General features: G+C 41.2%; 1 protein-coding gene across 1 annotated transcript in view; it reads left to right on the top strand.

Annotated features, from left to right (window-relative positions):
* Window positions 1-784: 784 nt before the first annotated feature.
* Window positions 785-27,251, top strand: part of LOC124804589 (lipopolysaccharide-induced tumor necrosis factor-alpha factor homolog) — a 112,171-nt gene continuing 85,704 nt past the window's right edge. The window contains exon 1 of the mRNA XM_047264780.1: window positions 785-804. The gene's annotated coding sequence lies outside the window, so the exon portion shown is untranslated. The remainder of the gene's footprint in view (window positions 805-27,251) is intronic.

Raw genomic sequence — 27,251 nt, 5'->3', positions numbered from 1 at the left:
CACATTTTTCATCTCACAATAATGATACAAAGATTTTACTGTCGACAGCAGCATCGTTGGTAGGTATGACGTACGTGTAACGAGTTACTACAGTCTTTGATAGGTGAGGGCAGTTGACAGTAATTAATAAACTGAGCTTTGTGAGATTGTTATGTTCCACCAAGAGATGTACAAGGGATAGTCATCTATGCATGTTTGCTTATTTCTTTTTACTGCGCGTAATGGCGTACTAATTTTGAGGTATGTAATACTACAGGGCAAAATGGATGATTTAAATTAGACGTGTATTTATATATGTAGTAAGCGAAGTAATGATTTATATCTCTTGTTTTCTAGAACTTGATAATGGGATAATGTAGTCCCAACAAATGTTGTACTAAATGAATCACATATTTTCAACCAATTGTGCATAATAATCGCCGTACCTTTTAATCAAGTAAACAACAAAGAAGTTATTGGGAAGTGTGTGTTTACTGTTTCATTGAATCTGTCCATTTTAACTGTTCGGTTCATATCGAACTAGCTGTCTGCCTTAATTGTATAATCAGCGAAAGTTGCAGTCGATGCGTCAAGAGTGAGGAACTGAAGTCATTCACGTTAGTGTCATGCAAAGTGTTCGCTGCTATGGTAACGAAGTTTACTTGTTTGCTGACAGAAGTGCCGCACAAAACAGCCGTGTGCACGGTGAGGATAAACGCGCGCGCGTTGCCATGACTACAGCACACTCGCAACACGCTACTATATATTAATTGTTCGTATCAGCTGAGGGCGCAGTTGCAGCACACGCGCTCCGGAACACGTACGGTAAGCACACGCGGCTGCTATTGCGACTCTAAAAGCACAACGACCAACACGAAAACGGTGCACGTCTTGGCATTCAAAAATGTCGTTCGATTACAGTCGCCTACTGCATTCACGTCATCGGTCTGTTGTAGAATTATGTAACATATTTTATGCTTACGCGTTATAAGGTCTATGGAGAACGAAAATCCGCTCATTAAAAATCAACACGGGTTCCGTAAACTAGGATCTTGTGAAGCCTGCTCGGTCCGTCCATGAGATCCACTGTGCCGTAGAAAAAGACGCCTGGGATGACACCGCGTTCTTTTACTTCCGAAAGTCATCCGATACTGTTTCATGCTGTCGTTTTAGTGCGAAAAAAAGAGCTAACCGAGCATCGGACACCAGATTTGTGATTGGATTCGGAACTTCCTTGCAGATAAAGGTCAACACGTCGTTTTTAATGGAACAAATGGCTCTGAGCACTATGGGACTTAACATCTGTGGTCATCAGTCCCCTAGAACTTGGAACTATTTAAACCTAACTAACCTAAGGACATCACACACATCCATGCCCGAGGCAGGATTCGAACCTGCGACCGTAGCGGTCACGCGGTTCCAGACTGAAGCGCCTAGAACCGCACAGCCACACCGGCCGGCCTTAATGGCACAGAATCGACAACTGTAAATGGAATTTCCGGAGTACCCCAGGGGAGTATTACAGAGCCGTTTCTGTTTGCAGTTTATGTTAATCATTTGGTGGATAACGTTGAAAGCTGTGAGCTGTTTCGGCCGCTGCTGTAGTCTACTGGGAGAATGGAATGCCAGAAGAGTGTAGCCAGAATTCGGGTGGGAATGCTAGTGGATCCTGAATGTAAATAAATGTAACGTATTGCGCACAGGTAGGTAAAGAGATCCACTACTGTTCTCTTGCACAATTGGCTGCAAATCACTGGAAAAAAAATAAGCACCGTAAAAATACCTAGAAGAAACCGTTTGGAACGTCTGACCCTCAAAACACAAATACAGACGCCAGGCTGAGAGTATCTTAAGGACATGTAATACCCACGAAAGAAGTGGCTTACAAAACACTCGTTCGAGCAACTGTTGAGCAGTACTTCTCAGTCTGGGACCCTTATCAAGTATAAGAAAAAATAGAGTAGACGCAACGAAGAGCGGCACGCTTCGTCATAAAATCTTAGTCGGTGCGTGACCTTTACGGAGATACTCAACAAACTTCAGTCGTCGACGTTACAAAAGAGGAAGTGTGTTTCACGAAGAGGTTTACTGTTAAAATTCTGAGAGCATATTTTCCGTGAAGGATCGGGCTACTTATTACTTCCTCTCGTCGTTGTTTCGCGGAATGGCGACGACGAGAAAATCTGAGAAATTAGAGCACGTACGGGGTTTCGCCGTCAATCATTCATCCTACGCGCCACCCAATGGAAAAGGGAAGAGGTGAAAAGATGATGTTATCAGAAGTATCTTCGACACGTCTGCAAAGTAGCTGTAAAAGCAGGTATAGCTGTCTCTGTAATCTGCGTATTGAATAGTGATATGTTGCTGTTTCAATGACGTTTCTTAATGCGACGACGTATTAAAAGAATAATTATGATAAATGTTATTAGGCAGACACTAGGTGACATCTCCTTCTAGACGCATTTATTGATGTGAAGCGTCATCGTCATGCCTCAGATGCAGTAACATGTCAGTTGGAATGCCTGAGTTCTAGACTTGTCCTGGAAGTTTCTGTTCCTTCGTCAAAGAATAAGTCTATCCAGATGCATGCATTACATGTTTCTTAGAAAATGGATCCTTGCCTAACTCGCAGTATACCATATCTACGAAGTGTTTTGAATCAATGAATAAACATGTCTCTCTTCAGTGCCCGTTAGTTAAGGATCAAGTGTGTATTTTTCTCGTGTGGTTGACTCAAAGTAGTAATATTTATTGTGCTGGTGTTGTAGTTGTAGTTGTAGTAGGTATGGAAAGAAAGGGAGGAACAGGATGAATGTCGCCATAATAACAGTTTCTTTTGCCTTTAATATAATAACCTTAAAGAAATTTAAAAGAAATTTCATCCTATCAGCACTTCGTGTAGCACTCGCTCCTCTTTACTTGATTCATCAGCAAAATGAGATTATGTATAAGTAAATTACAGATAAGTAAGATAATGGATGACTGATTTCAGTTCATACTAGGTAATTGGTAAATAATTGGAGTGTTTGTTACACTAATGACGTCATGAGATTTGACAGTGGGATATAGAAACAACAATGTGAAATACGGCTCTCTTTCGTTGTTGTTGTTGTTGTGGACTTCGGTCCTGAGACTGGTTTGATGCAGCTCTCCATGCCACTCTATCCTGTGCAAGCTTTTTCATCTCCCAGTACCTACTGCAACCTACATCCTTCTGAATCTGCTTAGTGTATTCATCTCTTGGTCTCTCTCTACGATTTTTACCCTCCACGCTGCCCTCCAATACTAAATTGGTGATCCCTTGATGCCTCAGAACATGTCCTATCAACCGATCCCTTCTTCTGGTCAAGTTGTGCCACAAACTTCTCTTCTCCCCAATCCTATTCAATACTTCCTCATTAGTTATGTGATCTACCCATCTAATCTTCAGCATTCTTCTGTAGCACCACATTTCGAAAGCTTCTATTCTCTTCTTGTCCAAACTATTTATCGTCCATGTTTCACTTCCATACATGGCTACACTCCATACGAATACTTTCAGAAATGACTTCCTGACACTTAAATCAATACTGGATGTTAACAAATTTCTCTTCTTCAGAAACGCTTTCCTTGCCATTGCCAGCCTACATTTTATATCCTCTCTACTTCGACCATCATCAGTTATTTTGCTCCCCAAATAGCAAAACTCCTTTACTACTTTAAGTGCCTCATTTCCTAATCTAATTGCCTCAGCATCACCCGACTTAATTAGACTACATTCCATTATCCTTGTTTTGCTTTTGTTGATGTTCATCTTATATCCTCCTTTCAAGACACTGTCCATTCCATTCAACTGCTCTTCCAAGTCCTTTGCTGTCTCTGACAGAATTACAATGTCATCGGCGAACCTCAAAGTTTTTATTTCTTCTCCATGAATTTTAATACCTACCCCGAATTTTTCTTTTGTTTCCTTTACTGCTTGCTCAATATACAGATTGAACAACATCGGGGAGAGGCTACAACCCTGTCTTACTCCCTTCCCAACCACTGCTTCCCTTTCATGTCCCTCGACTCTTATAACTGCCATCTGGTTTCTGTACAAATTGTAAATAGCCTTTCGCTCCCTGTATTTTACCCTTGCCACCTTTAGAATTTGAAAGAGAGTATTCCAGTCAACATTGTCAAAAGCTTTCTCTAAGTCTACAAATGCTAGAAACGTAGGTTTGCCTTTCCTTAATCTTTCTTCTAAGATAAGTCGTAAGGTCAGTATTGCCTCACGTGTTCCAGTGTTTCTACGGAATCCAAACTGATCTTCCCCGAGCTCTCTTTCGTATGGTGTGGTAAATCAGATTCCTCCCCGTTTCCATCAAGAATTTGCATCCTGTAGACAGCATTGTCGGAGGCAAATTGAAATGACGCGTTTGGATCAAATTCCAATCACTTTGCCACCCCAAAATGTACTGCCCCTGTGTAGGAGGCACTGTATCCTAAAGCAGACAGTACATCAACTAGTTTCCGAGAGCCCTACATATTACAAATGAATGTGGCCAGGCCAGCTTGCAATGGTGACAGGAAAGATTTCTGTATAATAGCTGCCATCATGCTGTGTACTATGGGCAAACCTTTGGTCTTCCATTTTTTCAAGTTTCCTCACTTCCTTTTCACACTAGTTGATTAACGAAATTTTGAACAGTATCAGGCATGATGACCTCGTTACCTGTAAGAAACTGGTCTGGGGGGGGGGGGATATTTAGTTGTGCTGTAAAAGTGCTATCAAATACGTTCAGCAAGTGCGTCTGATGTTGTTTAAATCACATTTCTGTGGTGTCACCGCCAGACACCACACTTGCTAGGTGGTAGCTTTAAATCGGCCGCGGTCCATTAGTATACGTCGGACCCGCGTGTCGCCACTATCAGTAATTGCAGACCGAGCGCCACCACACGGCAGGTCTAGAGAGACTTACTAGCACTCGCCCCAGTTGTACAGCCGACGTTGCTAGGAAAGGTTCACTCAGAATTACGCTCTCATTTGCCGAGACGATAGTTAGCATAGCCTTCAGCTAAGTCAATTGCTACGACCTAGCAAGGCGCCATTTATCCTTTGCTATGTATCTAATGAAGCATGTACAGTAACAAGACCAATGTTCACCAATTGTGGATTAAAGTTAAGTATTCCAGAAGCTACGTACTTTTCTTTATAGCATTCATTACGCATCCTGTTTCAGACCTCACGCCATCCTGCGTGAGCTTATAGCGCGCATTTCGGCTTCCTCAAACAACACGGTGTTGGCACTTCTGCCGACACTTCAATATCGACGCTCCTCCTCTCGGGATGAGCTTTTTGCGTGATATCACCTACCTGTACGAATTTTACTAGTGTTTGTGAAACAAACAACACAGACGAAGTAGTCACTATATCACTTCCATATTTCTTCAACAGCCCACCTTTCACAGTCTTGACGTAAGGATGCCAGCCACCATGGATCTGGTCTATTAACTGCTGACGGCAAAATTGACAAAAAATGGTTCAAATGGCTCTGAGCACTATGGGACTTAACTTCTGAGGTCATTAGTCCCCTAGAACTTAGAACTAGTTAAACCTAACTAACCTAAGGACATCACACACATCCATGCCCGAGGCAGGATTCGAACCTGCGACCGTAGCGGTCTCGCGGTTCCAGACTGCAGCGCCTAGAACCGCACAGCCACTTCGGCCGGCAAAATTGACACTTCTCATCACTTTCACTGAGGTCGTGGCAAATTCGCTTCATAGCACCATCAATTACTGTGACGTATAGATATCGTTTTTCTCCATACCTGTTTTGGACTGCCCTGCAGGACCTTCATGCATTTGATGTGGTACTGGGCATCTGCTGCAACCGAGCCATGAACTGGTCCAATCCGAAGTATTATTGAGCGGCCTAAGTCACTGTTTTGTCTCTCAGCAAGATTCACGAGTCTCTCGTATCCCCAACTTAAGCACACAATACTGTAGGTTCCGTCGATTGGATGGTAGCCTGTTTTCTTGAGTCAGAAATTCTGTCATAATAACCTACCCATACACAAAAAATGGTTTTGAAATCAAAATCTGCTTAAGGAGATAGTTTCTTTTCAGCTGCAACCATCCGCAATCTTCTTAGCCTCCGTACCCATTAATTTTTCGTTAACGTACTGCCTTCGACATGGTTCACGAACCTTAACCAAACTTTTGCCCTTCAAAAGAGCAGCCATCCAATCTGTCCTCTTCTTAATTGTTTCAAGAACATTCTTCAAGCTCACTTCATTCCTAAGTGATGACACTGTCCTACCATCATCCAGTACGCCATCACATGGAACACACATCTCACTTGAACTCATTATATACTTCATGTCCGCCCTGATAGCTGAATGGCTGCCGGCATGGTAGCTCAGCGTGTTTGGTCAAAGGACTGTGTGCTCTCTGTAATAAGAAAAATGAGTCAAGCAATCAACGATCAACTTGAACGGATGTCTTGTGACGTCCGGCCAGACCGAATGCAACGAACTATATCGAACAAAATGAAATAAAAGTAAAAATGGTCAGCGTGACGGACTGCCGTTCTAAGGGGGCCGGGTACGATTCCCCTGGTGGGTAGGGGATTTTCTCCGCTCAGGGACTGGGTGTTGTGTTGTCTTGCATCATAATTTCATCGCCAACCGGCGCGCAGGTCGCCCAATGTGGCGTCGAATGTAGTAAGACCTGCTCCGAGGCGGCCGGACCTGCCAAACGCTCATTTCATTTACTATTTTATACACTTACACTGAATTTAACGACCACAAATACATTCCAAGCAACCATACGAGGGCGAAGTCGTACACAGTTGCCGTCGCAGGAGACCAGCAAATCGACCGGCCTTACCCCTCCCTGTCGGAAGGAGGGAAATCACTGGTATCTCATAGACATCCTATCCCTCCAGCAAGGCAAGTATCAACTAACAACTACCCCAATAACATCGTCATACTGTTGGAGGTTGGAATTCGGCAATGGATGTACTAAAAAGTAAGGTAAGGGCGCGGCGGTTAGGTCCTGAGATGACCCATCTTCTCAGCTTTGAAATCGCGCTAACTTCAACACGCGCTACACACCATACGGTTGGTATGATGAAAAACGTCACTCAGATATACTTTGTTGGAAATTTTATCATCTTTATTTTAGTTAATTTTGCCGAAAATTGCGTCGTTTCGTAGTTAAAAATAAAAATCAAAGAGAAGTCGAGGTGTTTTTCCATTTCCAGGCTTAAATTTTGGTTCGCCTTTGAAAATTCTGATTCAGCACCCTCGAAAACAAATAGAAAACTCTTTAAAAGACTTTTACGATGCCGCGCGGAGTTGCCGCGCGGTTTAGGGCGTCATGTCACGGATTGCGCAGCCCCTCCCGCCGGAGATTCGAGTCCTCCCTCGGGCACATAGCATAAGCTAGTTTCAGTAGTGTGTAAGTCTAGGGAGCAATTACCTCAGCACTTTGGTCCCTCAGGAATTCACACACATTTTAATTTCTACAAAACTTGTCGCTATTTCGTCATTATGAGCACCATTTGACTGGACTGCTGATGATTAGTAAAAATCATCTATTCTTGCTATTCTACCATAGTTACCTCTGTGGCTTTCGTTACCACACGCTGCATTGGTGCTGTCATCGCCAGTTTTTAAACAGCGGGGGGGGGGGGGGGGGGGGTGAAGAGGTGTGGCGTGACGTTGCTGAGTATCAAATTATGCACCAGTGTCCTGTATTAGACTCTGAACCTCGCAGTGGTGTTTCGTGGTGGACGAGATGAGACACTGTCGATTGTGTTCTGCCCATTGGTTGGGTACAATGGTTTCGCGGCTCCCTTTTAGTTGTTCGAACTAAACAGGTCACGTGCCGACAGAGTGTTAAACCCTCCTCCTTATGTTATCATTACCACCACAAACAGTGCACAAGTTATCCTCACATTTAGAAGCAGTTAGAGGAAAGAAAATCGATAAGAAAACTACCCAAGTAGCATAAAAGAGGAAATCTTGCACCAGGGCGCACGCCAAACGAGCAAATCAATAACTCTAGTTATCACCTTGAGGTGATTTATTCAGAAAGCTCACTGTTTCTGCCCGTGTTTGCTTTAGTTAACAAACAAATTTTGAGGCTTTCCCTCTGAATAAAATATCAGTTCTTGTCTGCAGAACATGACCAACCAAATGATCTGTTAAGGTCTGTAGCACCAGCGTGACCATCAGATTGTACCCCTTACTATGACGTTATCTGCAGGAAAGTATCGTTGTTAGACGGTCGTACTGAAATGCAGAAAGAGCTGGACAAAATTTCCGTTTGGTATAATGAATAGTAGGTGTCTTTAAAAGTGAATAATTGGAAGATAATGCCTATAGCGAAGAGAATGAATTCGATTGTGGGATTAATCCTGAGTACGTCACACCCGTGAGTATTTAGACATAATACTAAATACTACAAATATAAATGTGTTAGGGCATGTTTTTTGGCTGGGAAATCCCACGCTGCGCGTTAAGCCACCTGTCGGAAATGGTGTTATTCCTCCGCGTACATAAGCCCCTTTACTTGGGGATAAGTTAGAGTTATGTCTTATGGGTATATGTCAAGTGTAGGTGGGTGTAATGGATGCGTGTATACTATAGTGCTATGTTTGAGAGACGGTCACATAGTCTACTCCTCTCGAATAGGACCAAGGGAGCCGCTGAGCTTAACGTCCCCGTCCGACGGATCACCATCAACCGTGTCACATGTCCTCGCTTCATGAAACACTACGACGAGGCCTGCAATTTATAGCAGGACAATGACGAAAATACTGGTACTCAGAAACTTAACGACATCTCCTCTCTTCCCAAACTTACATCCACCAGTAGGGTTGAAAACGGTGTACATCCCCCCTGCGAGACGAGAATGAGCCAGTGTCCACAGGCAGGCAAACACGTGAACTAAAAATTTAGTTCAGAAATAAATAATAAAAAAATAATCATTATGCCATGTAATTCCTCCTGCACACATTCAGGTCGCCACCCTGGACACGTTGATACGCAGCATCGTTGCATGCCAAGAACGTAGGACGTTGGGTAATCACCAAGTACCGATGGGAATGTTGATCACGTTGCGCTAATAGCTGGCAAAGGTCCACGGTATGTGGGGGGACGTTTGAGAGTACTGTGAGCTTCCATTACACGCCACCAAAATTCAAGTGTGGAGTGTCTGAGATAGCGGAAAAGGTAGGCGATCGTCGCTTGACCTCGGAACTATGCGATAGCTTGGTGTTTAGCCAGGGAAAAATGAGAAGTGTGTGGTAGAAGTAGGAGATTTGCTTCCTCGGCTACGGAAGCAGATACTATTGAGAAGTTGTGTGAAATAAGACGATCAATTAAATAAGTTTAGGGGAAGACTTGTTGGAAGGGTTCTGCGAAAGTGCAGTGTATGTGGGAAAAAAAATGCATGTATGAAGCTAGTGGAATCAGTTCTAGAGTATTGTTCGGATGTTTCGAGTATTTATCAAATAGGCATGACAACAGATACCTTGCCGCCACCGTCGTATATCTCGTTGAGGGATACTGAAAATAAGATCAGTGAGGTTACTAAGCTCACAGAGGCGTGTGGGTAGCAATTCTTAACACTGTCAGGAGAAAAAACTGATAGTGTTGGGACGAAGTGCCCTCCGCCATACACATTTTTGTGGCTTGCGAAACTGCAGATACAGAATCTGTGGGACGAACGTCACACAACAGTTCTTTTGTAAATATGTATTATTTATTTTCGTTTTTCTGATGTGTTCCGCATCCCGAACGATCTACGCAGTACGGATCTACGAAACAGTGTATGAGATTTGATCTCACCTAACAGAAATGGCCAACAAACCACAGGGTTAAACGATACAACGGCTATCATAAATGCTGTTTAATGATCACCAACATAAAATCCGGTGGTATACTCGTGGATAGTAAGTTGCCGAATTTTAGGATCAGAAGATTAGGAGATACAGCTGCAATTTGCATGAAAATGATGTGAGACGACGTGGTCATCTGGATGCACTTTTAATATATTTGCTTCTGTCTTGACCACACTTTTATTTTTCATCGCCGATACGCGTTTCGACTTTCCGTCATTTTCATAGGCTACAAAAATACAACGTTGAACTTGTATCAGACGGTATGAAAATATGATAAATTTCATCTTTAATAGGAGACGTACTACAAATACTACACTAGAGTATGGCTTCCTAGTTTACTATTGCTATGTCAGTCATATAAAAACATTAGATACATTGTATCATGTCAAGATTTTCGAGGATGAGACAAGTGCAAACTGCTACCAAGTGAAAATTTTGAGCCGCGCGGGATTAGCCGAGCGGACTGGGCGCTGCAGTCATGGACTGTGCGGCTGGTCCCGGCGGAGGTTCGAGTCCTCCCTCGGGCATGGGTGTGTGTGTTTATCCTTAGGATAATTTAGGTAAAGTAGTGTGCAAGCTTAGGGACTGATGACCTTAGCAGTTAAGTCCCATAAGATTTCACACACATTTGAACTTTTTTTTTTTTTTTGAAAATTTTGGTAGCCAAGTGGACTACACTGCTAGGCGGCGCTGGTTACACTGTATATGCTGCAGTTTTCTCCTGTTTACAATCATAATTTTCATCGTTGCAACGTATAAAATGATTTCATCAGTCAATATGGGAAATATTTACAACGTCAGACAAATATATTACTTCACAAAACAGTGCGTTACAGCTTTTTTTATCGTCTAATACATTGGTAAAACGCGCTGATTGGCGCTGGGGCCAAATGTCTGTTAACAAACAAACCTTACAGGACATAAATTACTTCCATAAGTAAAAGTTCAGTAGTATTTAGTAAAACTTAAAATTATATAGATTGCTAGAGGGTTGTAAGGAACTGATTAAAGCTGTCGCACTTAATATACCGTACATAAGAAATTCTGTACTTGTATGACGGTAAAATTGTTTTCTGTGAGTAACAGGCGGCCGGAGTGGCCGAGCGGTTCTGGGCGCTACAGTCTGGAACCGCGCGACCGCTACAGTCGCAGGTTCGAATCCTGCCTCGGGCATGGATGTGTGTGATGTCCTTAGGTTAGTTAGGTTTAAGTAGTTCTAAGTTCTAGGGGACTGATGACCTCAGAAGTTAAGTCCCATAGTGCTCAGAGCCATTTTTTTTTTTTTTGTGAATAACAAACATTGTAGATCGCCATGTTACAATTAAGAGAAGGGAGAGGGGTCAAGGTGTACACAACATTAATGTTAACATTTCAAAAAATCCTGTAAAACGGCTTGCAATAATGTGACTGCAAATGTTTATAAAATGACAGTTTAAATAAAATTACGCGAAAGGGTTGTGAAGCAACTATAATAGCTCTGTTGTCAACAGCTGTCAACTTGTACCATGCAGCGTGAGGCGCTGAGCAGCCACATATGAATACTCTATCGGCATACGTAAGGTAACGTTCATTAGGTCCTCTATGGTTGACCATAAAACTGTTTTTCTTAGAATAATAAGCGTTGTAGAATGCCCTGACGCAAATTAAAGACTGGGCCCCCAGCGCCAATCAGCGCGTTCTACCAATGTATTAGACAATAAAAATATCTGTAACACAATGTTTTGTGAAGTAATATACGGGGGTGGGGGACACAAACTGTTGCCACCTAGAATAACTCCGAAAGTATGACAGTAGCGGAAAAGTTTGTGGGACAAATACTGCATGGGCCAATGGGGGCCATAAATGACGTTGGCATTTTGTTGCTAGGTGGGGTCGCGCCACAGATTTGAAGGTCAACTTCATTTTTTGTTAATGGGATGTTATAGTTTGGTACTAATTTTCTGATAGCGGCTATCAAGACGAATTCAATGATATGTAACAGTAAGGTCAACGAAGGTAAAAAAGGTGGCATGAACGTCCATTTACAGAAGGTGTTCGAAGTGATGACCATTGGCATCAGAGCAGTGCTACAATATTATCATGGATTGAGTGGTATTCTTTATCACTTCGACACATACGCTGACAATTTCCTCTCGTATAACGTGCAAAAAGTAACTATTCGCCGAATACGGCGTAGCCATCCAACGTGCCATTGACATGTAAACACCATTCAGCGGTGTCGCAATACAACACTAATAGGAATGGTAAGACTACTATCGTCGAATCAAACGAGTGTGAATGATGTATTTCTTCGAATAACAAGTCGATATGCTTCTCTTTTACGGAGAGTGCCCACGAAATTCAATGAGAGCTCGAGACTTATACGCTGGAAGGTATCCTCAACGTACTCACCCTACACGTCGTACATTTAAATATGTGTATGATAAATTGAGAACAACTGGATCTTAAATGCATCGGAAACATATACGACAAAGGAAAGGTACTAACGAGGAAACCGAAATTGGTACACTTGCCACTGTGGTTCGAGATCCTTGTGTTAGTTCGCGTCAAATCGCAGGGGAATCTGGCATGAGCCAGAGTAGTGTTATTAGTGTTCTGCATCGTCATAAATATCATCATTACCATATCAGTCTCCACCAAGAATTAACTGGTACGGATTGTACGCGTCACACTGAATTCTGCCGATGGGCTCAACTTCAGATTCAGAGGGATAGCACGTTTATTAATTTGATTTTATTTACTGACGAGGCTACATTCACGAACCATGGAAATGTTAATTTGCATAACATGCATTATTGGGCAACTGAAAATCCATGTTGGCTGCAGCAAGTTGTACACCAAAAACCGTGGTCGGTGAATGTGTGGTGTGGTATTCTGGAGGACAGAATTACAGGCCCTTATTTCATCGAAGGAAATCTTCATGGTAGGAAGTACACCACATTCCTGCAAGAAACATTAGGTCTGTTATTGGAAGAAATACCTTTAGGAACAAGGAACAGAATGTAGTATCAACACAATGGGTGTCCGGTTCATTTTTCGCTTATGGCTAGAAATGAGTTGCAGAGACAGTTCCCAAATAGTTGGACTGGACGCGGAGATGTGTCGTGGCCGGCTCGTTCGCCAGACTTGACGCTTCTGGATTTTTTTCTTGTGGGGATTCGTAAAAGACATTGTTTATAAAGACGTTACAGCTACATCTGAAGATATGCGAGAGAGTTTTTTCAGAGCATGTGCTTCGATAAGTACCAATGTGATTAGGAATACCACTCAGTCCATGACAAGAAGATTGCAGCACTGAAATGGACGCTGATGCCAACTCCGTGACCTTCGTTGAGCTTCAAAGACCTTACTGCTACACATCATTCGATTTGTCTCGATAGTCGCTAACAGAAAATCAGAACCAAACTATAGCATCCCATTAAAAAAAAAAAACAAAGCTGACCTACATATCTCTGAAGCGACACTCCTTAGCAACAAAAAACATCATATTATGGCCCCATTGTCCATGCAACTTTTGTCCCACAAACTTTTCAGCTCCTATCATACTTTCGTAGTTATTCTTGGTGGCTATAGTTCGTGACTCACCCTGTATTTGTAAAACATTGTAAGTTATTACCATATTGACTGATGAAATCATTTTATACGCTGCAACAATGAAAATTATGATAGTAAACAGAAGGAAACTGCAGCGGGTACCGCGTACCCAGGGTCGCCAAGTGATGTAGTCCATTTGGCTTCCAAAATTTTAACTTGGTAGCAATTTGCACTTGTCTTGTGCTCGAGTATGTTGACGTGATACAATGTATCTAATGTTTTTACGTGACTGATATAGCAGTGGTAAGCTAGGAAGCCATATTCTATTCGTCATAGTACGTGTCTTATTAAAGACGAAATGTATCTTATTTTCATATCGTCTGATACCAGTTTTATGTTGCATTTCTGTAGCCTTTGAAAATGACGGAAAATCTAAACTCGTAAAGTTGATGAAAAATAAAAGTGTGGTCAAGACATAAGTCATCAACATTGCATTATAACATTCCCTGCGAGTATAAAGATATTCGAGAGTGAAGAGAAGGGAAGGCTCCTGGAGACGTTGGTGTTAAAGTAGAAAGAGATAAAACTGGAGCCAAATAATGGGGAAGGAACATGGAAAATTACTTCCATAATTCCGGGACTGCGTCTGACAGCCCGCAGTGAAGTGTGCGCTGTTCTGAAACTTCCTGGCAGTTTAAAAGTAGGCACTAAACAGGGACTCGAGATTATTGCACTCCAATCAACTCCCTGCGCGCAATCTACATCACATTTACACGTATACTCCGCATGCCCCCTTGCGGAGGGTCCTTTGTGTACCACTGTAGCTTTGTCCTTTTTCTGTTCCAGTCGCGAGATTGTTCGCGGGCAAAATGACTGCTGCTAATCCTCTATTCTCTCTAAATCTACCCTCATAGTCTTTTCGCGAGAGATGCATAGGAGGAAAGAATATATTCGTTGACTATTCTAATAACGTACGCTCTCTAAACTTCAGCAGTAAACCACAACATGATGCGGAATACCCCTTGCAGCTTCTGCCATTGGAATTGGCTGAGCACGTCCGTGACTCTTACGTGTTTATTAAATGAACCTGTAACGAAACGCGCTGCTCTTCTTTGGATGTTCTCTACTTCCTCTTTTAATCCTAGCTGGTGCGGATCCCATTCTGAAGAGCAATATTCAAGTATTTGTGGAACGAGTGTTTTCTGAGCTAATTCCTTTGTTGGCGGACTACATTTCCTGAGGATACTTCCAATGATAACAGTCTGGATGATTGACTGATCTGGCCTTGTAACAATAACCAAAACGGCCTTGCTGTGCTGGTACTGCGAACGGCTGAAAGCAAGGGGAAACTACAGCCGTAATTTTTCCCGAGGGCATGCAGCTTTACTGTATGATTACATGATGATGGCGTCCTCTTGGGTAAAATATTCCGGAGGTAAAATAGTCCCCCATTCGGATCTCCGGGCGGGGACTACTCAAGAGGATGTCGTTATCAGGAGAAAGAAAACTGGCGTTCTACGGATCGGAGCGTGGAATGTCAGATCCCTTAATCGGGCAGGTAGGTTAGAAAATTTAAAAAGGGAAATGGATAGGTTGAAGTTAGATATAGTGGGAATTAGTGAAGTTCGGTGGCAGGAGGAACAAGACTTCTGGTCAGGTGACTACAGGGTTATAAACACAAAATCAAATAGGGGTAATGCAGGAGTAGGTTTAATAATGAATAGGAAAATAGGAATGCGGGTAAGCTACTACAAACAGCATAGTGAACAAATTATTGTGGCCAAGATAGATACGACGCCCACACCTACTACAGTAGTACAAGTTTATATGCCAACTAGCTCTGCAGATGACGAAGAAATTGAAGAAATGTATGATGAAATAAAAGAAATTATTCAGATTGTGAAGGGAGACGAAAATTTAATAGTCATGGGTGACTGGAATTCGAGTGTAGGAAAAGGGAGAGAAGGAAACATAGTAGGTGAATATGGATTGGGGGACAGAAATGAAAGAGGAAGCCGCCTTGTAGAATCTTGCACAGAGCACAACATAATCATAACTAACACTTGGTTTAAGAATCATGAAAGAAGGTTGTATACATGGAAGAACCCTGGAGATACTAAAAGGTATCAGATAGATTATATAATGGTAAGACAGAGATTTAGGAACCAGGTTTTAAATTGTAAGACATTTCCAGGGGCAGATGTGGACTCTGACCACAATCTATTGGTTATGACCTGTAGATTAAAACTGAAGAAACTGCAAAAAGGTGGGAATTTAAGGAGATGGGACCTGGATAAACTAAAAGAACCGGAGGTTGTACAGAGATTCAGGGAGAGCATAAGGGAGCAATTGACAGGAATGGGGGAAATAAATACAGTAGAAGAAGAATGGGTAGCTTTGAGGGATGAAGTAGTGAAGGCAGCAGAGGATCAAGTAGGTAAAAAGACGAGGGCTAGTAGAAATCCTTGGGTAACAGAAGAAATATTGAATTTAATTGATGAAAGGAGAAAATATAAAAATGCAGTAAATGAAGCAGGCAAAAAGGAATACAAACGTCTCAAAAATGAGATCGGCAGGAAGTGCAAAATGGCTAAGAAGGAATGGCTAGAGGACAAATGTAAGGATGTAGAGGCCTATCTCACTAGGGGTAAGATAGATACCGCCTACAGGAAAATTAAAGAGACCTTTGGAGATAAGAGAACGACTTGTATGAATATCAAGAGCTCAGATGGAAACCCAGTTCTAAGCAAAGAAGGGAAAGCAGAAAGGTGGAAGGAGTATATAGAGGGTCTATACAAGGGCGATGTACTTGAGGACAATATTATGGAAATGGAAGAGGATGTAGATGAAGATGAAATGGGAGATATGATACTGCGTGAAGAGTTTGACAGAGCACTAAAAGACCTGAGTCGAAACAAGGCCCCCGGAGTAGACAATATTCCATTGGAACTACTGACGGCCGTGGGAGAGCCAGTCCTGACAAAACTCTACCATCTGGTGAGCAAGATGTATGAAACAGGCGAAATACCCTCAGACTTCAAGAAGAATATAATAATTCCATTCCCAAAGAAAGCAGGTGTTGACAGATGTGAAAATTACCGAACTATCAGCTTAATAAGTCACAGCTGCAAAATACTAACACGAATTCTTTACAGACGAATGGAAAAACTAGTAGAAGCCAACCTCGGGGAAGATCAGTTTGGATTCCGTAGAAACACTGGAACACGTGAGGCAATACTGACCTTACGACTTATCTTAGAAGAAAGATTAAGGAAAGGCAAACCTACGTTTCTAGCATTTGTAGACTTTGAGAAAGCTTTTGACAATGTTGACTGGAATACTCTCTTTCAAATTCTAAAGGTGGCAGGGGTAAAATACAGGGAGCGAAAGGCTATTTACAATTTGTACAGAAACCAGATGGCAGTTATAAGAGTCGAGGGACATGAAAGGGAAGCAGTGGTTGGGAAGGGAGTAAGACAGGGTTGTAGCCTCTCCCCGATGTTGTTCAATCTGTATATTGAGCAAGCAGTAAAGGAAACAAAAGAAAAATTCGGAGTAGGTATTAAAATTCATGGAGAAGAAATAAAAACTTTGAGGTTCGCTGATGACATTGTAATTCTGTCAGAGACAGCAAAGGACTTGGAAGAGCAGTTGAATGGAATGGACAGTGTCTTGAAAGGAGGATATAAGATGAACATCAACAAAAGCAAAACAAGGATAATGGAATGTAGTCGAATTAAGTCGGGTGATGCTGAGGGTATTAGATTAGGAAATGAGGCACTTAAAGTAGTAAAGGAGTTTTGCTATTTGGGAAGCAAAATAACTGATGATGCTCGAAGTAGAGAGGATATAAAATGTAGGCTGGCAATGGCAAGGAAAGCGTTTCTGAAGAAGAGAAATTTGTTAACATCCAGTATTGATTTAAGTGTCAGGAAGTCATTTCTGAAAGTATTCGTATGGAGTGTAGCCATGTATGGAAGTGAAACATGGACAATAAATAGTTTGGACAAGAAGAGAATAGAAGCTTTCGAAATGTGGTGCTACAGAAGAATGCTGAAGATTAGATGGGTAGATCACATAACTAATGAGGAAGTATTGAATAGGATGGGGGAGAAGAGAAGTTTGTGGCACAACTTGACCAGAAGAAGGGATCGGTTGGTAGGACATGTTCTGAGGCATCAAGGGATCACCAATTTAGTATTGGAGGGCAGCGTGGAGGGTAAAAATCGTAGAGGGAGACCAAGAGATGAATACACTAAGCAGATTCAGAAGGATGTAGGTTGCAGTAGGTACTGGGAGATGAAAAAGCTTGCACAGGATAGAGTAGCATGGAGAGCTGCATCAAACCAGTCTCAGGACTGAAGACCACAACAACAACAACTGCCAATGAATCTCAGTTTTTCGTGCGCCTTACCTGCGGTCAGTTTTACGTAGTCGTTCCAATTTAGTCGCTCCGTACTCATACTCCTGGATATTTAATGGAAGTAACGGCTTCTAGCGATTGATCTGCAATCGTGTAATCATACAACAAAGTGTCTTTCTGTCTACATATACGCAGTACGTTAGATTTGTTTATGTTGAAGATCATTTGCCACTCCCTACACGAAGCGTCGAGCCTCTGGAAGTTTGCTTGCATTTCGCTACAATTTTCCAGCGCTGAGACTTCTTTACACGCTGAGTCACGTAAGACATAACACACCTTTCACATCGTGAACGGTTACACATATCGAAACGCGGTTTTCGGCAAGGACTAGAGCGTGGAGGGGCACTTATTTTTTTGTTTGGTTAAAGTTTTCAGAGCTGGTATCAACGGAGATACTTAAGCAAATACGTTTTATAACTGCATTCGGTAGCTCTTGAGAAGACACAGTGATGTAGTGCCGCTGAAACCTACCGTAAAAGAATTCGAGAAATGTCCTATAATTTGAGAGCACGGTGGCAGGAATCTGCACAGCTGTACTCTCTTGCTACGCTGTGTATGTCAACACATTTTCCTGTTTACTTGTCTTCACTGCAAGCTGGTCATTTCTGCTTTAACATTCCTTGCTTGTACACAAATGAGGACAAATTGGATATACTACTTTCATGTGGTGAATGTAAAAGAAATGGCGTAAAAGCAGTACAGCAGTATAGGGAGGGCTATCTATCCTGATCGCCAACGTCCGACGTGCCAGGCAGCTGCTAGAATTATTAAGACGCTAGTGCGGAGAGGCCGACTGAACGTCAAAAGCAAGACAAGAATGAAGACTGCAACTTACAGAGAACACGAAGAAGCTGTTCTGCCTACGACGGTAATGTATCCGCACAGCTGTACGAGACCTGTTGCCAAGAAATATGGAATCAGGCATCCTACATCGACAGAATTTCCATCCCTGTCATCTGTCACTCCATCAGGCATTCGGTCACTGTGATTTCGAACGTCGTACACAGTTTTGTCGGTTTGCTCTTCATCAACTGAGCCGGCCGGGGGTGGCCGAGCGACTCTAGGCTCTACAGTCTGGAACCGCGCGACCGCTTTGATCGCAGGTTGAATTCTGCGTCGGGCATGGATGTGTGTGGTGTCCTTAGGTTACTTAGGTCTAAGTAGTTCTAAGTTCTAGGGAACTGATGACCTTAGAAGTTTAGTCCCATAGTGCTCAGAGCCATTTCATCAGCTGAGAGACCACCCTACGTTTTTCCAACGAGTGCTCTTATCGCTGAAACAAAATTCACTGACCACGCTAATGTAAATTTGCATAACATACACTACTGAGCAGCGGGAAATCCACACTGGCTTTGTCAGGTGCAATATCAACGGCCGTGGAGCGTCAACGTATGGTGCGGTATCGTAGGAAATTACATTTTGGGATCTTTCTTCATCTCAGGCAGTCAAATGGACATCCGTACGCACACTTTCTGACGAACATTCTGCTGGGTCTTCTAGAAGAGGCACCACTGGATATTTGACAGTGTATATGGCTGCAACACGACGGTTGTCAAGTTCATTAGTCCAGTGTTGCAACGAAAATACTGAATGAGAACTTTCCTGGACTTTGGACTGGACGAAATTCTGTTGTCAAATGACCTGCGAGGCCGCCCAATTTGACTCCTCTTGATTTCTTTCCTTGGAGAGTGGTTCAAATGGTTCTGAGCACTATGAGACTTAACATCTATGGTCATCAGTCCCCTAGAACTTAGAACTACTTAAACCTAACTAACCTAAGGACAGCACACAACACCCAGTCATCACGAGGCAGAGAAAATCCCCGACCCCGCCGGGAATCGAACCCGGGACCCCGGGCGTGGGAAGCGAGAACGCTACCACACGACCCTCGGAGAGTGCTCGAAGATACAGTCTGTGACGAAGTCCCATTGACACCAGCCGATGTGTGTTGTCGAATCGCCAGTGGGTGCTCTACCATATCATCCACTGTACTTATATCTGTTCGTCGTTCTTCCTAACAGCGATTGCAAATGTGCCTGTTCAAACTGTTGACCATGGATTGAAAATCCATGAGCCATTTAGATGAGTACTGCTGGAGGAAGAGCATTCCTAAAGGTTATTGTTTATTTCTTGCATTTATGTAAGTTGTCAACAAAATGTACAAGCCTCGTTTTGTTTGTTAGGTGTTGGTGGGTCTGATACTTTATTCTTGTTTTGCGTTGCGTTTTTTTATGTTACTGTATTGTGCGAGTTTTACTTTTTTGGTTTCTCTGGAGGGAGGTTTTTCTGTCCTTTTAAAATTTTCTGGTTACAATGGTGGGCCGAGGGGTATTGCTGTTTCTTTGCCGGAGGGTTTATGTGATTGACTCGTGGTTTCATTTTTTCTTTTTTATTTTAAAAGTTTGCGTCTGATTGAGGGCGGGTGGTAGGGAACAACTGATTTGAGTGGTACCTCATTCGTGCCAGACAGTTTGCGTTTCTTATTATTTTTTTCATTTGTTATTCTGGATTTTGCTTCTTTTGTTACAGTTTCACCTTCTAACATTATTATTTTCTGTTGTGTCCTTATTTTGTTCTTGTCAGCCTCGATCTTTGACTCCTTTGGAAGTTCATATGCGGTAAGTTTCTTTTTATGTAGCCACTTTTATGTTTTCCTTACCGTTGTTTCTGCTACACTCCTCTTATTTTTACTGTCACTCCTGGTGTATCGATTTTACTGAGTGTTATTTGGAGCTATTGTAGTTGGTGTGACTTTCGTGTAGTATAGTTATGGGTTGCAAGGCTAGGTCATTTTTGCGTTTTATTTCTTTGCGTGTGCAGTAATGTGCGTAGGGATTTTCATTTTTTGAAAGTCTAGTCGTATTCTGTAGTTCACTAACAAGATAATTTTTAAGCACGTTTCTGATATGTTATACGATTTTTGCGCAACAAACAGCAGTATTGGAATCCGTAACTACAAACGACGTCCTACATAGGTTGCTTCTAGTTACCGATTCCAACTATTCGACGGTTCATTATTTACACCGTTTTTGCAGTACGTGCGGAAAATATAATATATGCACTCGTAATTGCTCTCGTTTTCTTAGTTACTATAGTCATCTTCCACTTGTTTAACTGAAATTCGCTCGTAAATAATAGTCGCGTTAAATGTATTATTTTATGGCACACTACATTCGTTTGTTTACAACTATGATCCGTTCCATCTATAGATAGTCCATTGGAGCATCTTCGCCTTACGTATGACGTCATTGGTCAAAGCTGACGGGTGGTATCGGACACTAGAATTTATCCGTGTTCGTATTTATAACCTTCCAAAGGTATCAACAGATTATCTATTTTTTTAAGAGTCAATTAAAGTGTTATTAAATGAGTTATTTACATGAAATAGTTACAAATGATTCTGGTGCTCAGGTGTTTAGATTAAAAACATAAATGGTGCATTTTACAAAAAACTACAAGTGTCAACCAAGTGAAATAGCTGGATTACAAAGTGTTGAATATGACCTTGCATAATATTGGGGCTAAAAAGTGCAAATCTGTAAATTACGTGAGTATACAGTACAAAAGTATTATTAAACTTATTTGTTTTTCATACTAAGTGTAGTGAATAATCAGGTTTTCCTGGCCAAATTTTACAACGAGCAATTTCGTAGTCACATATGTTGACACTTTGAATAAGCCTATGTGAGCAAAACATAACAGTTCCTAATGAAGTATTCTTGTTAAAACAGTTAAATAAATGTACCATGCTTTTACAATCTCTTTTGGATCGAAATATTATATATTAATGACATTGAAAAACATCGCATCATAATTGCACCCATACGAAATTTAAGTAATTTGAGTTTAATTTACTGAAAAATCGTAATATTTCCTCAGTAACGTATTCTTCCATACTTCTTTTCCCTCCTATCGGGATCATTACATACATCTTCCGTGACTCAGCCTGTATATACAGCGGCATCATCCGCGAAAAGCCTCTTGGAACTTCCGACATTGTCTGCATGTAGTGTGCGAACTGGAGTACTGACACCACTTTCGGAACTCAGGTGTCTCTTTCCGCTGATTTCAAGTGATTTTTTACAGTCGCCTTCCGTAAGGCCCGTCTGTCTCTGCCCGTTGGTACATCATGTATGCATGGATTTGGTTTAGCTGCGGTTGCTGCTTCGCATTTCCACTTCACAGTCACATCACAAACAGTCGAAGGGTAGAAATGTCCCTGACGCGTCTGTCACTCAGGTGAGATGCGTAGTCTCTGAGCTCCCTGATCGACCCTTCTGCTGTTACAGCTTCTCTGTTGACTACGTAATACTCCACATCTCCTTTTATTCTGCCGGCGCCTCTCGTGACATCTAGTGTTCAATTTGGCATTACATCGGGATGTCCGGATACTTCTGATCAGATAGTGTATGCTTCATTTATAGGGCTTACTTTAGTCTTTATTTACGATCGCATGAGATTCAGAATTGCAAGAGGGATCAGGCAAGGATGTTCCATATCACCAAACTATTCTCAGCAGCTCAAGAGGATATTTTAAGTCTTCTTTACGGAGAAAACGAAGAAGGGAACATGTGTTAATGGGTGGAAAGGTCTTGCGCATCATGTGCTCTCCGCCCCGATCTCCGTTTGCTCGCGAGACACCCGCGGATTTTACCCAAGTAGGGGAGATTTATGTACTTTGATACACTTTACAAACTTCGCCTCGTAATGCAGTCTTTTTGAAATTAAAAAATTTCACCTGAATGTTAAGATTTTTTTCCAAAACGAAAATATGTTTCAAGGTACAAGATGGTCATGTACCTAGGAGCAAATATTCGATTGCAGTTTAAAATAGTTGCAATAGAGAAAATCTTGCCAGTACTATTTTCAATAGTGTATATATTATATTATTGCTCTGCTACACATCAGTACTCAGTAAGCAAAATAAAATTAAGCAGAAGCATTATAAAAAAACAATTACAAGTTAAATACATTCTGGACTAGAAGATATTGGAAAGTAAGACATATTTCCATTTTCAGGATGGGTAAAATTGGTAAGACATTAGAGAAACTCAGTTCCTTTGCAAATATCACGTATTCCATGATAAAATACCGTCTTTTGTTTCAAGGTACAAGCTGATAAACGACCGACAAAGTATGATTTTACTTTCCAATGTTATATAAATAGCTTTAAAAATATGTAGTATTTTACTCACCATAAAATTCTATACCTGAGGAATTAACTATGTATATTCCATACAGCTTTAACGTATTAAACAGCACTTAAATATATGGAACGCCAAGCATTTACAAATGCTACACAAAAGACACCTTCATATCTAACAAGATCAAAACTGTAGAAAATGGCGGTCTCTAGTGTGCATCCCTTCCATAGAATATGTATATCTGTGGAGTGAGCATACTCTGCTCGCGTGTTCTCAACGTAACACCGGCCTAGTCATCTTATTTTGGGAGGAAGCTTCTTGTCTACAATTTGCGGTAATAGCGAAACTTGAATATTACACGAATTCGCCTTGATAGCGAAACTTGAATATTACACGAATTCGCCTTGTTTCATGTACGTTTCTGGACGTTTGAGTTTTGTTAACAGCTATTGTGTAACATTGTCGTTCCTACGGATGTAGAGAGAAGTATGTGAAAGGTCGGTTGTTTTTCATAGGTGTGTGCAACAAGTGTATGATCGCAATTGTCATATTAATATCAGGCACTTCATACGTGGAAATATTTCGAGACACGGTAACAACGTAAAAAATATTATTGGCTGTCACTTCTTTTATTACTCCAAAATTCGAGCATTGATCTTGTATTTTTTATTTCTTTGTGCGTAGTGTATGGTTTTACTTTTCTGCTGGGGTAGCGAAAAATTGTCTTGTATTGTAGAGATAATTTCTGTGATTTTATGGCCATGTGTTTACGACGAGACAAGAGCTGGATAAATTTAGAAGTGCGATTGAATAAACTGACAATCACTGTATATATACTGGTGCTATGTTCAAATAGATAAAATTTATACATGGTAGTCTGACGAATTTCCTCCATTTTACACAGGTTCTTAAACCTGTGTGTGTATCTAAGGATTTCTGCATGAAACAGTTTCCTACTCTGTGTCATTGTAAGGTAATTAATTAGAACAGTTTCGGAAGTATGAATCAGTGCAACAAACAACGTAAAAAATATTATTGGCTGTCACTTCTTTTATTACTCCAAAATTCGAGCATTGATCTTGTATTTTTTATTTCTTTGTGCGTAGTGTATGGTTTTACTTTTCTGCTGGGGTAGCGAAAAATTGTTTTAGATATTTTACTTGTCTATAAAGAGCAGATGGGTCAATAAACAAAAACTGAAAATAATAATGTAAAAGAAGGTGGTGCAAACTGCAACTATTTCATAGTTCCAAATGCGTTGTTTCTTTGTGACACTTCGGCGACGTATACAGTGTCATTGTAACTTAATTAATTAGAACACGGATTCGACAAAACAAATAAGTGCAACAGAAAACGTAAAATAATATTGTTGGCTGTCATTTCTTATCCTGTTACCGAAAAAAACGTAAATAAAGTGGAATCTGATCTGTGATACTGTGGCGAAGAAGGACAGTAGCATTTCTCGTCACATCTTTAAGCCAACTTCATTTTGTGGCGTCAAATTGTTAAGATGTCTGTAAAACGCATATACCAAGTTTCGCAGTGACCTATCTGTAGCACCGAAGTAACAACACTCAACATACACTAAGCGGTATATTAGCTAAAAACGCGCCGTCCCATTGTCACGTAACTTGAGCTGCAGTAGATGTTGCGGACAGAATTCTCGTTCTGCTCATCCGAATGCTCACTCCATAGATATTTATACTCTATAATTCCTTCATGTGATTCTAAAATCAGTCAATATACTGACGGCGCAAACAAAACATCACGTGTTTCTAGGTATACTATCCTCTACACAACACTATCCCATACAGGTCGACGTATAGTGAAGGCTTTAAAGACACAGTTGTGGTCTGGAACTAAAGGCTTCACTTGTTTTATCTCACACTCCCTATGGATACTGATGTATTTTTATATTTACTGATTTACATGTCAGGCGGACAATGGTGACGTAACATCTGTGTGACTTTCATGTTTCCAGATATACCAGTGTTACAGAACAGACAGTTTTTTCGCAACCCAGTATAGCAGCAGTCAATAAGCGCAAACATGTTGCCATGTGATATTTACACGGTGTATTTGCTGACCCTCTTGCGATATCGACCCTCCTGTAGCTATGGAGCGCAATTGCTGTTGCCACAACAGTGCAACACAAAAACAGCGAAACGTTCTGTGTTCACCACTCTTAATGTGGTTCACAATTTTGGTTTTTCTGTGTCCCTGCAGGGCCAGAGAGGCTAGACAGTAGAAAAAAATGCATTTATCAAGTTTAGACAGTAAAGTGTGTCCGGATAAAGCTTGCCGTATTCATTCAAGCAAGATAAGACCATACGGAGTACCAAATCAGGTATATGAGTAGTTCGGTGAATGTTTGACTAATAGACCTCATTGCATGACGACCGTTCTTCAGAAACAATAACACCATCAGATGTGCCCTCAGGAAGCGTAATAGGATTCTCTCACCATTTCTGCCAAATAATGACAGTAAAGTCAGCTGCAGAAACAATTCCTGAACTGTAGGCCTGGAAAAGACTTTTATCAAAAATCAAAATACAGGATTTTTCCAAAGAACTAGCAAATCAAAATTGTGAGGAATTGTATAGAGAAAACAACGTAAATCAGAAATTCTCTAAGTTCTGATCCTAATTTGCATCGAACATTGAACAGAAATTTCCAAAAATAGCCACAGGAGTAGCAATAACACATAAAACCAAATGCACAACAGTAGGCAATAGAAAGTCATTCCAAATCCTTAAATAACCCAGTTCCATGATAAAAGTATCATAATGAGCCTCAGTTCTTAAATTTCTGCCACCAGTGCAAAAGATTTATGTAGGGTCTGATTGCTACAGAAAAAGTCGTTTAATGACAAAGTAAAATACAATGCAGACAATAAAAACAAATCAGTCTGGATGAAGTTAAAAACGAAACAGGGAGACAAGAACATACGTTTATCGTGTTGCTAAGGGAGAGGATGAAGTAATGTATGACCCATATCACCTAGGAAACCATGTGAGTGGGCAGTTTTCAAATCTTGCAGAGAAATTACAACAAAAATTCACCAAACATGTAAAAGACTTGTAAATATGAATGTAGTAGGTGCGATGATGTTATTATAGATCACAGGGCATGAGCTCGGTAAAGCTGTACAAAACTTAAAAAATAAAAACCTCAAAAATAAAATTCAAGGGAGAGGTTTCTGAACCTTATCAAATTAGGACAGGATTGAGACAGGGTGACGGATTGTTTCCACTCCTCTTTAACCTGGTGCTGGACAAGATTATCAAGAGGTGAGAGAAAGAAATACCTGGAATAAATATGGGAACAGAGGACAAACCAATCAACATCAAATGCCTTGCTTTTGCAGATGACCTAACAATAATTACGCGGACCCCCCAGGAGGCCAAACATGCCATGTATAAACTTCATGAGGTTGCCATCAAAACCGAACCCCAAATTTCTTACGATTAAACACAGTTCATGGACTCCGAAAGTTCAAAACAGAAACCACTTGCAACAAAATATGATGACCTCAAACAAGTTAAGTACTTCAAGTACTAGGGTGCAATGATCAGCAACACTGGCAACGAAAAAGTAGCTCACAAAACACGAGCAGAAAAATTATGTAACACATACAATAAGAAATCGCTATCCACCCAAGCCAAACTTCACCACTATCATGCAGTCACTCTTCCAGAAGCGCTCTACGCAACTGAATCATCATCATCATTAACCATCAACATCAAGGAAATTGAGAAAATGGAAAGGCAAATACTCAGGAAAATATTTGGACTCAAGATTCAAAATGGTATCAGGATGCGCCAAAGCTCTGAAGAACTGTACTCAAGAACTGAACGTTACACGTTAGTTGCACGGTAAAGTCGATTGAAATTCTGCAGACATTTAGCAAGAATGTACGCCTCTAGAGTGACCAAGAAAATCTTCCTTATCATCAAAGGAACTAGACAAACCAGGGCACGCTGGCTAACAAACCCAAAATGACCTCACGGAACTCAGTATTGACCCACTAGAAACCACACGGACTGTGTACAGACAGAAAATCAACTCTCATAAGTTCACAACCAAAAACCCGACGGAAAAGAATCTGAAATTGAAAAACGCATGGACACAAGAAAGAAGACCGGTCCATAGTGAAAGGATGAGGAAGATTTGGGAAGAAATGAAAACAAGAAAGCTAAGAACACCAGTGCTCCTTAGAGGGCGAAACGAATAAATAATAATAATAATAATAATAATACAGTAATAAAAAGCCAGTAGGCTTAGATGAAATAC

The sequence above is a fragment of the Schistocerca piceifrons genome, chromosome 1 (assembly GCF_021461385.2).
Source record: "Schistocerca piceifrons isolate TAMUIC-IGC-003096 chromosome 1, iqSchPice1.1, whole genome shotgun sequence".
In the NCBI taxonomy this organism is placed as follows: Eukaryota; Metazoa; Arthropoda; class Insecta; order Orthoptera; family Acrididae; genus Schistocerca; species Schistocerca piceifrons.
This window is presented reverse-complemented; position numbering and strand designations above follow the sequence as displayed.